Source organism: Osmerus mordax, chromosome 17 (assembly GCF_038355195.1).
Source record: "Osmerus mordax isolate fOsmMor3 chromosome 17, fOsmMor3.pri, whole genome shotgun sequence".
In the NCBI taxonomy this organism is placed as follows: Eukaryota; Metazoa; Chordata; class Actinopteri; order Osmeriformes; family Osmeridae; genus Osmerus; species Osmerus mordax.
Genome location: NC_090066.1, coordinates 14,699,942 through 14,714,441, shown reverse-complemented (window position 1 = coordinate 14,714,441; position 14,500 = coordinate 14,699,942). Strand labels below are relative to the sequence as shown.

General features: G+C 53.4%; 24 non-coding genes across 24 annotated transcripts; all 24 read right to left on the bottom strand.

Annotated features, from left to right (window-relative positions):
• Positions 1 to 11: 11 nt before the first annotated feature.
• On the bottom strand, positions 12 to 84 carry trnaf-gaa (transfer RNA phenylalanine (anticodon GAA)). The gene has a single exon. It is a non-coding gene; the product is annotated as a tRNA-Phe (tRNA).
• Positions 85 to 168: 84 nt separating this feature from the next.
• Positions 169 to 242, bottom strand: trnai-aau (transfer RNA isoleucine (anticodon AAU)). The gene has a single exon. It is a non-coding gene; the product is annotated as a tRNA-Ile (tRNA).
• Positions 243 to 1,069: 827 nt separating this feature from the next.
• trnai-aau (transfer RNA isoleucine (anticodon AAU)) lies at positions 1,070 to 1,143 on the bottom strand. Its single transcript has one exon. It is a non-coding gene; the product is annotated as a tRNA-Ile (tRNA).
• Positions 1,144 to 1,814: 671 nt separating this feature from the next.
• Positions 1,815 to 1,887, bottom strand: trnaf-gaa (transfer RNA phenylalanine (anticodon GAA)). Its single transcript has one exon. It is a non-coding gene; the product is annotated as a tRNA-Phe (tRNA).
• Positions 1,888 to 1,971: 84 nt separating this feature from the next.
• Positions 1,972 to 2,045, bottom strand: trnai-aau (transfer RNA isoleucine (anticodon AAU)). The gene has a single exon. It is a non-coding gene; the product is annotated as a tRNA-Ile (tRNA).
• Positions 2,046 to 2,872: 827 nt separating this feature from the next.
• On the bottom strand, positions 2,873 to 2,946 carry trnai-aau (transfer RNA isoleucine (anticodon AAU)). The gene has a single exon. It is a non-coding gene; the product is annotated as a tRNA-Ile (tRNA).
• A 670-nt stretch (positions 2,947 to 3,616) lies between these two features.
• On the bottom strand, positions 3,617 to 3,689 carry trnaf-gaa (transfer RNA phenylalanine (anticodon GAA)). Its single transcript has one exon. It is a non-coding gene; the product is annotated as a tRNA-Phe (tRNA).
• Positions 3,690 to 4,518: 829 nt separating this feature from the next.
• Positions 4,519 to 4,591, bottom strand: trnaf-gaa (transfer RNA phenylalanine (anticodon GAA)). The gene has a single exon. It is a non-coding gene; the product is annotated as a tRNA-Phe (tRNA).
• Positions 4,592 to 4,675: 84 nt separating this feature from the next.
• trnai-aau (transfer RNA isoleucine (anticodon AAU)) lies at positions 4,676 to 4,749 on the bottom strand. Its single transcript has one exon. It is a non-coding gene; the product is annotated as a tRNA-Ile (tRNA).
• An 827-nt stretch (positions 4,750 to 5,576) lies between these two features.
• Positions 5,577 to 5,650, bottom strand: trnai-aau (transfer RNA isoleucine (anticodon AAU)). The gene has a single exon. It is a non-coding gene; the product is annotated as a tRNA-Ile (tRNA).
• Positions 5,651 to 6,477: 827 nt separating this feature from the next.
• trnai-aau (transfer RNA isoleucine (anticodon AAU)) lies at positions 6,478 to 6,551 on the bottom strand. The gene has a single exon. It is a non-coding gene; the product is annotated as a tRNA-Ile (tRNA).
• Positions 6,552 to 7,222: 671 nt separating this feature from the next.
• On the bottom strand, positions 7,223 to 7,295 carry trnaf-gaa (transfer RNA phenylalanine (anticodon GAA)). The gene has a single exon. It is a non-coding gene; the product is annotated as a tRNA-Phe (tRNA).
• Positions 7,296 to 7,379: 84 nt separating this feature from the next.
• Positions 7,380 to 7,453, bottom strand: trnai-aau (transfer RNA isoleucine (anticodon AAU)). Its single transcript has one exon. It is a non-coding gene; the product is annotated as a tRNA-Ile (tRNA).
• A 670-nt stretch (positions 7,454 to 8,123) lies between these two features.
• On the bottom strand, positions 8,124 to 8,196 carry trnaf-gaa (transfer RNA phenylalanine (anticodon GAA)). The gene has a single exon. It is a non-coding gene; the product is annotated as a tRNA-Phe (tRNA).
• Positions 8,197 to 8,280: 84 nt separating this feature from the next.
• Positions 8,281 to 8,354, bottom strand: trnai-aau (transfer RNA isoleucine (anticodon AAU)). Its single transcript has one exon. It is a non-coding gene; the product is annotated as a tRNA-Ile (tRNA).
• Positions 8,355 to 9,025: 671 nt separating this feature from the next.
• trnaf-gaa (transfer RNA phenylalanine (anticodon GAA)) lies at positions 9,026 to 9,098 on the bottom strand. The gene has a single exon. It is a non-coding gene; the product is annotated as a tRNA-Phe (tRNA).
• Positions 9,099 to 9,182: 84 nt separating this feature from the next.
• On the bottom strand, positions 9,183 to 9,256 carry trnai-aau (transfer RNA isoleucine (anticodon AAU)). The gene has a single exon. It is a non-coding gene; the product is annotated as a tRNA-Ile (tRNA).
• An 827-nt stretch (positions 9,257 to 10,083) lies between these two features.
• On the bottom strand, positions 10,084 to 10,157 carry trnai-aau (transfer RNA isoleucine (anticodon AAU)). Its single transcript has one exon. It is a non-coding gene; the product is annotated as a tRNA-Ile (tRNA).
• An 828-nt stretch (positions 10,158 to 10,985) lies between these two features.
• On the bottom strand, positions 10,986 to 11,059 carry trnai-aau (transfer RNA isoleucine (anticodon AAU)). The gene has a single exon. It is a non-coding gene; the product is annotated as a tRNA-Ile (tRNA).
• Positions 11,060 to 11,730: 671 nt separating this feature from the next.
• trnaf-gaa (transfer RNA phenylalanine (anticodon GAA)) lies at positions 11,731 to 11,803 on the bottom strand. The gene has a single exon. It is a non-coding gene; the product is annotated as a tRNA-Phe (tRNA).
• Positions 11,804 to 11,887: 84 nt separating this feature from the next.
• Positions 11,888 to 11,961, bottom strand: trnai-aau (transfer RNA isoleucine (anticodon AAU)). Its single transcript has one exon. It is a non-coding gene; the product is annotated as a tRNA-Ile (tRNA).
• An 827-nt stretch (positions 11,962 to 12,788) lies between these two features.
• trnai-aau (transfer RNA isoleucine (anticodon AAU)) lies at positions 12,789 to 12,862 on the bottom strand. The gene has a single exon. It is a non-coding gene; the product is annotated as a tRNA-Ile (tRNA).
• Positions 12,863 to 13,533: 671 nt separating this feature from the next.
• trnaf-gaa (transfer RNA phenylalanine (anticodon GAA)) lies at positions 13,534 to 13,606 on the bottom strand. Its single transcript has one exon. It is a non-coding gene; the product is annotated as a tRNA-Phe (tRNA).
• An 84-nt stretch (positions 13,607 to 13,690) lies between these two features.
• Positions 13,691 to 13,764, bottom strand: trnai-aau (transfer RNA isoleucine (anticodon AAU)). Its single transcript has one exon. It is a non-coding gene; the product is annotated as a tRNA-Ile (tRNA).
• Positions 13,765 to 14,500: the final 736 nt, after the last annotated feature.

Below are 14,500 nucleotides of genomic sequence, written 5' to 3'. Positions count from 1 at the left end.
CGCCAAAGCTTTGCCGAAACCCGGGATCGAACCAGGGACCTTCAGAACTTCAGTCTAACACTCTCCCAACTGAGCTATTTCGGCACAGAGACCACTGTCTTCAGTAGCATGTCGAAGTCTGGCCACAAACGCGGGGAAGGAAGGAAAAGACCTCCAAAAAGCTCTCAGTGGCCCGTAAGGGGATCGAACCCGTGACCTTGGCGTTATTAGCACCACGCTCTGACCAACTGAGCTAACAGGCCAATGACGGCATGTGAAGCAACGGAAACGGGGTGTCCTCGGCGCCACCTCGTGTCGGCGTGAAACAACCGGTCGTGTTTGGCCCACGCCACCAGGCGCTTTTTTCGCTGCAAATTCAAGTGGATGTCAAGAAAGCAACGAAACGGGAGCTAGCAGCATTCCGAGACTCCAAGGTGCACTGCCGAAATGGTACGGCGTTCGCTTATCATGCAAGAGGTAGCGGGATAGACGCCAGCATTGTCCAATACCGTCTTCTTCTTTTTCGTCTTTTGGCAGTTTCCCTTAAAGTACAGCTCCGCTGCACTTTCTGCAGTCTATCTCCCAACGCAGACAGCACCCCCTCGATGCAGCTGGTCGTCATCTTCATGGCGACACAAGCCACTCTCTCCTGTCGTCCTTTTAGCGGCAAGCACAGGAACGTCTCCAAATCCTCAATCGGCGGGGGCGTTTTGCGGCTTGACATTTCATCCAATGGAGGGAAAACACGGGCCACTGGTGCACAGCGCTGCGCTCTCACCTCAGATATTTAAAAGGGACAAGTTTATGCAGTACGTCCCGTGTCGCGCATTTCTTTGACCAGTCAGCGGTCAGCAGTGCTTCGGCTTGACCTTTGAGAAAACGCACCGTCAACCACTTCCTTGAGTAGACTCTACTTTGGAGACGCCAAAGCTTTGCCGAAACCCGGGATCGAACCAGGGACCTTTAGATCTTCAGTCTAACGCTCTCCCAACTGAGCTTGTTCGGCACGGAGATCTCTGTCTTCAGTAGCATGTCGAAGCCTAGCCACAAACGCAGGGAAGGACGGAAAAGACCTCCAAAAAGCTCTCAATGGCCTGTAAGGGGATCGAACCCGTGACCTTGGCGTTATTAGCACCACGCTCTGACCAACTGAGCTAACAGGCCAATGACGCCATGTGAAGCAACGGAAACGTGGTGTCCTCGGCGCCACCTCCTGTCGGCGTGAAACAACCGGTCGTGTTTGGCCCACGCCACCAGGCGCTTTTTTCGCTGCAAATTCAAGTGAATGTCAAGAAAGCAACGAAACGGGAGCTAGCAGCATTCCGAGACTCCAAGGTGCACTGCCGAAATGGTACGGCGTTCGCTTATCATGCAAGAGGTAGCGGGATAGACGCCAGCATTGTCCAATACCGTCTTCTTTTTTTTTCGTCTTTGGGCAGTTTCCCCTAAAGTACAGCTCCGCTGCACGTTCTGCAGTCTATTTCCCAACGCAGACAGCACCCCCTCGATGCAGCTGGTCGTCATCTTCATCGCGACACAAGCCACTCTCTCCTGTCGTCCTTTTAGCGGCAAGCACAGGAACGTCTCCAAATCCTCAATCGGCGGGGGCGTTTTGCGGCTTGACATTTCATCCAATGGAGGGAAAACATGGGCCACTGGTGCACAGCGCTGCGCTCTCACCTCAGATATTTAAAAGGGACAAGTTTATGCAGTACGTCCCGTGTCGCGCATTTCTTTGACCAGTCAGCGGTCAGCAGTGCTTTGGCGTGACCTTTGAGAAAACACACCGTCAACCACTTCCTTGAGAAGACTCTACTTTGGAGACGGCAAAGCTTTGCCGAAACCCAGGATCGAACCAGGGACCTTTAGATCTTCAGTCTAACGCTCTCCCAACTGAGCTATTTCGGCACGGAGACCACTGTCTTCAGTAGCATGTCGAAGCCTGGCCACAAACTCGGGGAAGGAAGGAAAAGACCTCCAAAAAGCTCTCAGTGGCCCGTAAGGGGATCGAACCCGTGACCTTGGCGTTATTAGCACCACGCTCTGACCAACTGAGCTAACAGGCCAATGACGGCATGTGAAGCAACGGAAACGGGGTGTCCTCGGCGCCACCTCGTGTCGGCGTGAAACAACCGGTCGTGTTTGGCCCACGCCACCAGGCGCTTTTTTCGCTGCAAATTCAAGTGGATGTCAAGAAAGCAACGAAACGGGAGCTAGCAGCATTCCGAGACTCCAAGGTGCACTGCCGAAATGGTACGGCGTTCGCTTATCATGCAAGAGGTAGCGGGATAGACGCCAGCATTGTCCAATACCGTCTTCTTCTTTTTCGTCTTTTGGCAGTTTCCCTTAAAGTACAGCTCCGCTGCACTTTCTGCAGTCTATCTCCCAACGCAGACAGCACCCCCTCGATGCAGCTGGTCGTCATCTTCATGGCGACACAAGCCACTCTCTCCTGTCGTCCTTTTAGCGGCAAGCACAGGAACGTCTCCAAATCCTCAATCGGCGGGGGCGTTTTGCGGCTTGACATTTCATCCAATGGAGGGAAAACACGGGCCACTGGTGCACAGCGCTGCGCTCTCACCTCAGATATTTAAAAGGGACAAGTTTATGCAGTACGTCCCGTGTCGCGCATTTCTTTGACCAGTCAGCGGTCAGCAGTGCTTTGGCGTGACCTTTGAGAAAACGCACCGTCAACCACTTCCTTGAGTAGACTCTACTTTGGAGACGCCAAAGCTTTGCCGAAACCCGGGATCGAACCAGTGACCTTCAGATCTTCAGTCTAACGCTCTCCCAACTGAGCTATTTCGGCACAGAGACCACTGTCTTCAGTAGCATGGCGAAGCCTGGCCACAAACGCGGGGAAGGAAGGAAAAGACCTCCAAATAGCTCTCAATGGCCCGTAAGGGGATCGAACCCGTGACCTTGGCGTTATTAGCACCACGCTCTGACCAACTGAGCTAACAGGCCAATGACGCCTTGAGAAGCAACGGAAACGTGGTGTCCTCGGCGCCACCTCGTGTCGGCGTGAAACAACCGGTCGTGTTTGGCCCACGCCACCAGGCGCTTTTTTCGCTGCAAATTCAAGTGGATGTCAAGAACGCAACGAAACGGGAGCTAGCAGCATTCCGAGACTCCAAGGTGCACTGACGAAATGGTACGGCGTTCGCTTATCATGCTAGAGGTAGCGGGATAGACGCCAGCATTCACCAATACCGTCTTCTTCTTTTTCGTCTATTGGCAGTTTCCCCTAAAGTACAGCTCCACTGCACGTTCTGCAGTCTATCTCCCAACGCAGACAGCACCCCCTCGATGCAGCTGGTCGTCATCTTCATCGCGACACAAGCCACTCTCTCCTGTCGTCCTTTTAGCGGCAAGCACAGGAACGTCTCCAAATCCTCAATCGGCGGGGGCGTTTTGCGGCTTGACATTTCATCCAATGGAGGGAAAACACGGGCCACTGGTGCACAGCGCTGCGCTCTCACCTCAGATATTTAAAAGGGACAAGTTTATGCAGTACGTCCCGTGTTGCGCATTTCTTTGACCAGTCAGCGGTCAGCAGTGCTTTGGCGTGACCTTTGAGAAAACACACCGTCAACCACTTCCTTGAGTAGACTCTACTTTGGAGACGGCAAAGCTTTGCCGAAACCCGGGATCGGACCAGGGACCTTTAGATCTTCAGTCTAACGCTCTCCCAACTGAGCTATTTCGGCACAGAGACCTCTGTCTTCAGTAGCATGTCGAAGCCTGGCCACAAACACGGGGAAGGAAGGAAAAGACCTCCAAAAAGCTCTCAGTGGCCCGTAAGGGGATCGAACCCGTGACCTTGGCTTTATTAGCACCACGCTCTGACCAACTGAGGTAACAGGCCAATGACGCCTTGTGAAGCAACGGAAACGTGGTGTCCTCGGCGCCACCTCGTGTCGGCGTGAAACAACCGGTCGTGTTTGGCCCACGCCACCAGGCGCTTTTTTCGCTGCAAATTCAAGTGGATGTCAAGAACGCAACGAAACGGGAGCTAGCAGCATTCCGAGACTCCAAGGTGCACTGCCGAAATGGTACGGCGTTCGCTTATCATGCAAGAGGTAGCGGGATAGACGCCAGCATTGTCCAATACCGTCTTCTTTTTTTTTCGTCTTTTGGCAGTTTCCCCTAAAGTACAGCTCCGCTGCACGTTCTGCAGTCTATCTCCCAACGCAGACAGCACCCCCTCGATGCAGCTGGTCGTCATCTTCATCGCGACACAAGCCACTCTCTCCTGTCGTCCTTTTAGCGGCAAGCACAGGAACGTCTCCAAATCCTCAATCGGCGGGGGCGTTCTGCGGCTTGACATTTCATCCAATGGAGGGAAAACACGGGCCACTGGTGCACAGCGCTGCGCTCTCACCTCAGATATTTAAAAGGGACAAGTTTATGCAGTACGTCCCGTGTCGCGCATTTCTTTGACCAGTCAGCGGTCAGCAGTGCTTTGGCGTGACCTTTGAGAAAACACACCGTCAACCACTTCCTTGAGTAGACTCTACTTTGGAGACGGCAAAGCTTTGCCGAAACCCGGGATAGAACCAGGGACCTTTAGATCTTCAGTCTAACGCTCTCCCAACTGAGCTATTTCGGCAGAGACTCCTCTGTCTTCAGTAGCATGTCGAAGCCTGGTCACAAACGCGGGGAAGGAAGGAAAATACCTCCAAAAAGCTCTCAGTGGCCCGTAAGGGGATCGAACCCGTGACCTTGGCGTTATTAGCACCACGCTCTGACCAACTGAGCTAACAGGCCAATGACGGCATGTGAAGCAACGGAAACGGGGTGTCCTCGGCGCCACCTCGTGTCGGCGTGAAACAACCGGTCGTGTTTGGCCCACGCCACCAGGCGCTTTTTTCGCTGCAAATTCAAGTGGATGTCAAGAAAGCAACGAAACGGGAGCTAGCAGCATTCCGAGACTCCAAGGTGCACTGCCGAAATGGTACGGCGTTCGCTTATCATGCAAGAGGTAGCGGGATAGACGCCAGCATTGTCCAATACCGTCTTCTTCTTTTTCGTCTTTTGGCAGTTTCCCTTAAAGTACAGCTCCGCTGCACTTTCTGCAGTCTATCTCCCAACGCAGACAGCACCCCCTCGATGCAGCTGGTCGTCATCTTCATGGCGACACAAGCCACTCTCTCCTGTCGTCCTTTTAGCGGCAAGCACAGGAACGTCTCCAAATCCTCAATCGGCGGGGGCGTTTTGCGGCTTGACATTTCATCCAATGGAGGGAAAACACGGGCCACTGGTGCACAGCGCTGCGCTCTCACCTCAGATATTTAAAAGGGACAAGTTTACGCAGTACGTCCCGTGTCGCGCATTTCTTTGACCAGTCAGCGGTCAGCAGTGCTTTGGCGTGACCTTTGAGAAAACGCACCGTCAACCACTTCCTTGAGTAGACTCAACTTCGGAGACGCCAAAGCTTTGCCGAAACCCGGGATCGAACCAGTGACCTTCAGATCTTCAGTCTAACGCTCTCCCAACTGAGCTATTTCGGCACAGAGACCACTGTCTTCAGTAGCATGGCGAAGCCTGGCCACAAACGCGGGGAAGGAAGGAAAAGACCTCCAAATAGCTCTCAATGGCCCGTAAGGGGATCGAACCCGTGACCTTGGCGTTATTAGCACCACGCTCTGACCAACTGAGCTAACAGGCCAATGACGCCTTGAGAAGCAACGGAAACGTGGTGTCCTCGGCGCCACCTCGTGTCGGCGTGAAACAACCGGTCGTGTTTGGCCCACGCCACCAGGCGCTTTTTTCGCTGCAAATTCAAGTGGATGTCAAGAAAGCAACGAAACGGGAGCTAGCAGCATTCCGAGACTCCAAGGTGCACTGCCGAAATGGTACGGCGTTCGCTTATCATGCAAGAGGTAGCGGGATAGACGCCAGCATTGTCCAATACCGTCTTCTTCTTTTTCGTCTTTTGGCAGTTTCCCTTAAAGTACAGCTCCGCTGCACTTTCTGCAGTCTATCTCCCAACGCAGACAGCACCCCCTCGATGCAGCTGGTCGTCATCTTCATGGCGACACAAGCCACTCTCTCCTGTCGTCCTTTTAGCGGCAAGCACAGGAACGTCTCCAAATCCTCAATCGGCGGGGGCGTTTTGCGGCTTGACATTTCATCCAATGGAGGGAAAACACGGGCCACTGGTGCACAGCGCTGCGCTCTCACCTCAGATATTTAAAAGGGACAAGTTTATGCAGTACGTCCCGTGTCGCGCATTTCTTTGACCAGTCAGCAGTCAGCAGTGCTTTGGCGTGACCTTTGAGAAAATGCACCGTCAACCACTTCCTTGAGTAGACTCTACTTTGGAGACGCCAAAGCTTTGCCGAAACCCGGGATCGAACCAGTGACCTTCAGATCTTCAGTCTAACGCTCTCCCAACTGAGCTATTTCGGCACAGAGACCACTGTCTTCAGTAGCATGGCGAAGCCTGGCCACAAACGCGGGGAAGGAAGGAAAAGACCTCCAAAAAGCTCTCAATGGCCCGTAAGGGGATCGAACCCGTGACCTTGGCGTTATTAGCACCACGCTCTGACCAACTGAGCTAACAGGCCAATGACGCCTTGAGAAGCAACGGAAACGTGGTGTCCTCGGCGCCACCTCGTGTCGGCGTGAAACAACCGGTCGTGTTTGGCCCACGCCACCAGGCGCTTTTTTCACTGCAAATTCAAGTGGATGTCAAGAAAGCAACGAAACGGGAGCTAGCAGCATTCCGAGACTCCAAGGTGCACTGCCGAAATGGTACGGCGTTCGCTTATCATGCAAGAGGTAGCGGGATAGACGCCAGCATTGTCCAATACCGTCTTCTTTTTTTTTCGTCTTTTGGCAGTTTCCCCTAAAGTACAGCTCCGCTGCACGTTCTGCAGTCTATCTCCCAACGCAGACAGCACCCCCTCGATGCAGCTGGTCGTCATCTTCATCGCGACACAAGCCACTCTCTCCTGTCGTCCTTTTAGCGGCAAGCACAGGAACGTCTCCAAATCCTCAATTGGCGGGGGCGTTTTGCGGCTTGACATTTCATCCAATGGAGGGAAAACACGGGCCACTGGTGCACAGCGCTGCGCTCTCACCTCAGATATTTAAAAGGGACAAGTTTATGCAGTACGTCCCGTGTCGCGCATTTCTTTGACCAGTCAGGGGTCAGCAGTGCTTTGGCGTGACCTTTGAGAAAACGCAGCGTCAACCACTTCCTTGAGTAGACTCTACTTTGGAGACGCCAAAGCTTTGCCGAAACCCGGGATCGAACCAGGGACCTTCAGAACTTCAGTCTAACACTCTCCCAACTGAGCTATTTCGGCAAAGAGACCACTGTCTTCAGTAGCATGTCGAAGTCTGGCCACAAACGCGGGGAAGGAAGGAAAAGACCTCCAAAAAGCTCTCAGTGGCCCGTAAGGGGATCGAACCCGTGACCTTGGCGTTATTAGCACCACGCTCTGACCAACTGAGCTAACAGGCCAATGACGGCATGTGAAGCAACGGAAACGGGGTGTCCTCGGCGCCACCTCGTGTCGGCGTGAAACAACCGGTCGTGTTTGGCCCACGCCACCAGGCGCTTTTTTCGCTGCAAATTCAAGTGGATGTCAAGAAAGCAACGAAACGGGATCTAGCAGCATTCCGAGACTCCAAGGTGCACTGCCGAAATGGTACGGCGTTCGCTTATCATGCAAGAGGTAGCGGGATAGACGCCAGCATTGTCCAATACCGTCTTCTTCTTTTTCGTCTTTTGGCAGTTTCCCTTAAAGTACAGCTCCGCTGCACTTTCTGCAGTCTATCTCCCAACGCAGACAGCACCCCCTCGATGCAGCTGGTCGTCATCTTCATGGCGACACAAGCCACTCTCTCCTGTCGTCCTTTTAGCGGCAAGCACAGGAACGTCTCCAAATCCTCAATCGGCGGGGGCGTTTTGCGGCTTGACATTTCATCCAATGGAGGGAAAACACGGGCCACTGGTGCACAGCGCTGCGCTCTCACCTCAGATATTTAAAAGGGACAAGTTTATGCAGTACGTCCCGTGTCGCGCATTTCTTTGACCAGTCAGCGGTCAGCAGTGCTTCGGCTTGACCTTTGAGAAAACGCACCGTCAACCACTTCCTTGAGTAGACTCTACTTTGGAGACGCCAAAGCTTTGCCGAAACCCGGGATCGAACCAGGGACCTTTAGATCTTCAGTCTAACGCTCTCCCAACTGAGCTATTTCGGCACGGAGATCTCTGTCTTCAGTAGCATGTCGAAGCCTAGCCACAAACGCAGGGAAGGACGGAAAAGACCTCCAAAAAGCTCTCAATGGCCTGTAAGGGGATCGAACCCGTGACCTTGGCGTTATTAGCACCACGCTCTGACCAACTGAGCTAACAGGCCAATGACGCCATGTGAAGCAACGGAAACGTGGTGTCCTCGGCGCCACCTCCTGTCGGCGTGAAACAACCGGTCGTGTTTGGCCCACGCCACCAGGCGCTTTTTTCGCTGCAAATTCAAGTGAATGTCAAGAAAGCAACGAAACGGGAGCTAGCAGCATTCCGAGACTCCAAGGTGCACTGCCGAAATGGTACGGCGTTCGCTTATCATGCAAGAGGTAGCGGGATAGACGCCAGCATTGTCCAATACCGTCTTCTTTTTTTTTCGTCTTTGGGCAGTTTCCCCTAAAGTACAGCTCCGCTGCACGTTCTGCAGTCTATTTCCCAACGCAGACAGCACCCCCTCGATGCAGCTGGTCGTCATCTTCATCGCGACACAAGCCACTCTCTCCTGTCGTCCTTTTAGCGGCAAGCACAGGAACGTCTCCAAATCCTCAATCGGCGGGGGCGTTTTGCGGCTTGACATTTCATCCAATGGAGGGAAAACATGGGCCACTGGTGCACAGCGCTGCGCTCTCACCTCAGATATTTAAAAGGGACAAGTTTATGCAGTACGTCCCGTGTCGCGCATTTCTTTGACCAGTCAGCGGTCAGCAGTGCTTTGGCGTGACCTTTGAGAAAACACACCGTCAACCACTTCCTTGAGAAGACTCTACTTTGGAGACGGCAAAGCTTTGCCGAAACCCAGGATCGAACCAGGGACCTTTAGATCTTCAGTCTAACGCTCTCCCAACTGAGCTATTTCGGCACGGAGACCACTGTCTTCAGTAGCATGTCGAAGCCTGGCCACAAACTCGGGGAAGGAAGGAAAAGACCTCCAAAAAGCTCTCAGTGGCCCGTAAGGGGATCGAACCCGTGACCTTGGCGTTATTAGCACCACGCTCTGACCAACTGAGCTAACAGGCCAATGACGGCATGTGAAGCAACGGAAACGGGGTGTCCTCGGCGCCACCTCGTGTCGGCGTGAAACAACCGGTCGTGTTTGGCCCACGCCACCAGGCGCTTTTTTCGCTGCAAATTCAAGTGGATGTCAAGAAAGCAACGAAACGGGAGCTAGCAGCATTCCGAGACTCCAAGGTGCACTGCCGAAATGGTACGGCGTTCGCTTATCATGCAAGAGGTAGCGGGATAGACGCCAGCATTGTCCAATACCGTCTTCTTCTTTTTCGTCTTTTGGCAGTTTCCCTTAAAGTACAGCTCCGCTGCACTTTCTGCAGTCTATCTCCCAACGCAGACAGCACCCCCTCGATGCAGCTGGTCGTCATCTTCATGGCGACACAAGCCACTCTCTCCTGTCGTCCTTTTAGCGGCAAGCACAGGAACGTCTCCAAATCCTCAATCGGCGGGGGCGTTTTGCGGCTTGACATTTCATCCAATGGAGGGAAAACACGGGCCACTGGTGCACAGCGCTGCGCTCTCACCTCAGATATTTAAAAGGGACAAGTTTATGCAGTACGTCCCGTGTCGCGCATTTCTTTGACCAGTCAGCGGTCAGCAGTGCTTTGGCGTGACCTTTGAGAAAACGCACCGTCAACCACTTCCTTGAGTAGACTCAACTTTGGAGACGCCAAAGCTTTGCCGAAACCCGGGATCGAACCAGTGACCTTCAGATCTTCAGTCTAACGCTCTCCCAACTGAGCTATTTCGGCACAGAGACCACTGTCTTCAGTAGCATGGCGAAGCCTGGCCACAAACGCGGGGAAGGAAGGAAAAGACCTCCAAATAGCTCTCAATGGCCCGTAAGGGGATCGAACCCGTGACCTTGGCGTTATTAGCACCACGCTCTGACCAACTGAGCTAACAGGCCAATGACGCCTTGAGAAGCAACGGAAACGTGGTGTCCTCGGCGCCACCTCGTGTCGGCGTGAAACAACCGGTCGTGTTTGGCCCACGCCACCAGGCGCTTTTTTCACTGCAAATTCAAGTGGATGTCAAGAAAGCAACGAAACGGGAGCTAGCAGCATTCCGAGACTCCAAGGTGCACTGCCGAAATGGTACGGCGTTCGCTTATCATGCAAGAGGTAGCGGGATAGACGCCAGCATTGTCCAATACCGTCTTCTTTTTTTTTCGTCTTTTGGCAGTTTCCCCTAAAGTACAGCTCCGCTGCACGTTCTGCAGTCTATCTCCCAACGCAGACAGCACCCCCTCGATGCAGCTGGTCGTCATCTTCATCGCGACACAAGCCACTCTCTCCTGTCGTCCTTTTAGCGGCAAGCACAGGAACGTCTCCAAATCCTCAATTGGCGGGGGTGTTTTGCGGCTTGACATTTCATCCAATGGAGGGAAAACACGGGCCACTGGTGCACAGCGCTGCGCTCTCACCTCAGATATTTAAAAGGGACAAGTTTATGCAGTACGTCCCGTGTCGCGCATTTCTTTGACCAGTCAGCGGTCAGCAGTGCTTTGGCGTGACCTTTGAGAAAATGCACCGTCAACCACTTCCTTGAGTAGACTCTACTTTGGAGACGCCAAAGCTTTGCCGAAACCCGGGATCGAACCAGTGACCTTCAGATCTTCAGTCTAACGCTCTCCCAACTGAGCTATTTCGGCACAGAGACCACTGTCTTCAGTAGCATGGCGAAGCCTGGCCACAAACGCGGGGAAGGAAGGAAAAGACCTCCAAAAAGCTCTCAATGGCCCGTAAGGGGATCGAACCCGTGACCTTGGCGTTATTAGCACCACGCTCTGACCAACTGAGCTAACAGGCCAATGACGCCTTGAGAAGCAACGGAAACGTGGTGTCCTCGGCGCCACCTCGTGTCGGCGTGAAACAACCGGTCGTGTTTGGCCCACGCCACCAGGCGCTTTTTTCACTGCAAATTCAAGTGGATGTCAAGAAAGCAACGAAACGGGAGCTAGCAGCATTCCGAGACTCCAAGGTGCACTGCCGAAATGGTACGGCGTTCGCTTATCATGCAAGAGGTAGCGGGATAGACGCCAGCATTGTCCAATACCGTCTTCTTTTTTTTTCGTCTTTTGGCAGTTTCCCCTAAAGTACAGCTCCGCTGCACGTTCTGCAGTCTATCTCCCAACGCAGACAGCACCCCCTCGATGCAGCTGGTCGTCATCTTCATCGCGACACAAGCCACTCTCTCCTGTCGTCCTTTTAGCGGCAAGCACAGGAACGTCTCCAAATCCTCAATTGGCGGGGGCGTTTTGCGGCTTGACATTTCATCCAATGGAGGGAAAACACGGGCCACTGGTGCACAGCGCTGCGCTCTCACCTCAGATATTTAAAAGGGACAAGTTTATGCAGTACGTCCCGTGTCGCGCATTTCTTTGACCAGTCAGCGGTCAGCAGTGCTTTGGCGTGACCTTTGAGAAAACGCAGCGTCAACCACTTCCTTGAGTAGACTCTACTTTGGAGACGCCAAAGCTTTGCCGAAACCCGGGATCGAACCAGGAACCTTCAGAACTTCAGTCTAACGCTCTCCCAACTGAGCTATTTCGGCACAGAGACCACTGTCTTCAGTAGCATGTCGAAGTCTGGCCACAAACGCGGGGAAGGAAGGAAAAGACCTCCAAAAAGCTCTCAGTGGCCCGTAAGGGGATCGAACCCGTGACCTTGGCGTTATTAGCACCACGCTCTGACCAACTGAGCTAACAGGCCAATGACGGCATGTGAAGCAACGGAAACGGGGTGTCCTCGGCGCCACCTCGTGTCGGCGTGAAACAACCGGTCGTGTTTGGCCCACGCCACCAGGCGCTTTTTTCGCTGCAAATTCAAGTGGATGTCAAGAAAGCAACGAAACGGGAGCTAGCAGCATTCCGAGACTCCAAGGTGCACTGCCGAAATGGTACGGCGTTCGCTTATCATGCAAGAGGTAGCGGGATAGACGCCAGCATTGTCCAATACCGTCTTCTTCTTTTTCGTCTTTTGGCAGTTTCCCTTAAAGTACAGCTCCGCTGCACTTTCTGCAGTCTATCTCCCAACGCAGACAGCACCCCCTCGATGCAGCTGGTCGTCATCTTCATGGCGACACAAGCCACTCTCTCCTGTCGTCCTTTTAGCGGCAAGCACAGGAACGTCTCCAAATCCTCAATCGGCGGGGGCGTTTTGCGGCTTGACATTTCATCCAATGGAGGGAAAACACGGCCCACTGGTGCACAGCGCTGCGCTCTCACCTCAGATATTTAAAAGGGACAAGTTTATGCAGTACGTCCCGTGTCGCGCATTTCTTTGACCAGTCAGCGGTCAGCAGTGCTTTGGCGTGACCTTTGAGAAAACGCACCGTCAACCACTTCCTTGAGTAGACTCTACTTTGGAGACGCCAAAGCTTTGCCGAAACCCGGGATCGAACCAGTGACCTTCAGATCTTCAGTCTAACGCTCTCCCAACTGAGCTATTTCGGCACAGAGACCACTGTCTTCAGTAGCATGGCGAAGCCTGGCCACAAACACGGGGAAGGAAGGAAAAGACCTCCAAAAAGCTCTCAATGGCCCGTAAGGGGATCGAACCCGTGACCTTGGCGTTATTAGCACCACGCTCTGACCAACTGAGCTAACAGGCCAATGACGCCTTGAGAAGCAACGGAAACGTGGTGTCCTCGGCGCCACCTCGTGTCGGCGTGAAACAACCGGTCGTGTTTGGCCCACGCCACCAGGCGCTTTTTTCACTGCAAATTCAAGTGGATGTCAAGAAAGCAACGAAACGGGAGCTAGCAGCATTCCGAGACTCCAAGGTGCACTGCCGAAATGGTACGGCGTTCGCTTATCATGCAAGAGGTAGCGGGATAGACGCCAGCATTGTCCAATACCGTCTTCTTTTTTTTTCGTCTTTTGGCAGTTTCCCCTAAAGTACAGCTCCGCTGCACGTTCTGCAGTCTATCTCTCAACGCAGACAGCACCCCCTCGATGCAGCTGGTCGTCATCTTCATCGCGACACAAGCCACTCTCTCCTGTCGTCCTTTTAGCGGCAAGCACAGGAACGTCTCCAAATCCTCAATTGGCGGGGGCGTTTTGCGGCTTGACATTTCATCCAATGGAGGGAAAACACGGGCCACTGGTGCACAGCGCTGCGCTCTCACCTCAGATATTTAAAAGGGACAAGTTTATGCAGTACGTCCCGTGTCGCGCATTTCTTTGACCAGTCAGCGGTCAGCAGTGCTTTGGCGTGACCTTTGAGAAAACGCAGCGTCAACCACTTCCTTGAGTAGACTCTACTTTGGAGACGCCAAAGCTTTGCCGAAACCCGGGATCGAACCAGGGACCTTCAGAACTTCAGTCTAACGCTCTCCCAACTGAGCTATTTCGGCACAGAGACCACTGTCTTCAGTAGCATGTCGAAGTCTGGCCACAAACGCGGGGAAGGAAGGAAAAGACCTCCAAAAAGCTCTCAGTGGCCCGTAAGGGGATCGAACCCGTGACCTTGGCGTTATTAGCACCACGCTCTGACCAACTGAGCTAACAGGCCAATGACGGCATGTGAAGCAATGGAAACGGGGTGTCCTCGGCGCCACCTCGTGTCGGCGTGAAACAACCGGTCGTGTTTGGCCCACGCCTCCAGGCGCTTTTTTCGCTGCAAATTCAAGTGGATGTCAAGAAAGCAACGAAACGGGAGCTAGCAGCATTCCGAGACTCCAAGGTGCACTGCCGAAATGGTACGGCGTTCGCTTATCATGCAAGAGGTAGCGGGATAGACGTCAGCATTGTCCAATACCGTCTTCTTCTTTTTCGTCTTTTGGCAGTTTCCCTTAAAGTACAGCTCCGCTGCACTTTCTGCAGTCTATCTCCCAACGCAGACAGCACCCCCTCGATGCAGCTGGTCGTCATCTTCATGGCGACACAAGCCACTCTCTCCTGTCGTCCTTTTAGCGGCAAGCACAGGAACGTCTCCAAATCCTCAATCGGCGGGGGCGTTTTGCGGCTTGACATTTCATCCAATGGAGGGAAAACACGGGCCACTGGTGCACAGCGCTGCGCTCTCACCTCAGATATTTAAAAGGGACAAGTTTATGCAGTACGTCCCGTGTCGCGCATTTCTTTGACCAGTCAGCGGTCAGCAGTGCTTTGGCGTGACCTTTGAGAAAACGCACCGTCAACCACTTCCTTGAGTAGACTCTACTTTGGAGACGCCAAAGCTTTGCCGAAACCCGGGATCGAACCAGTGACCTTCAGATCTTCAGTCTAACGCTCTCCCAACTGAGCTA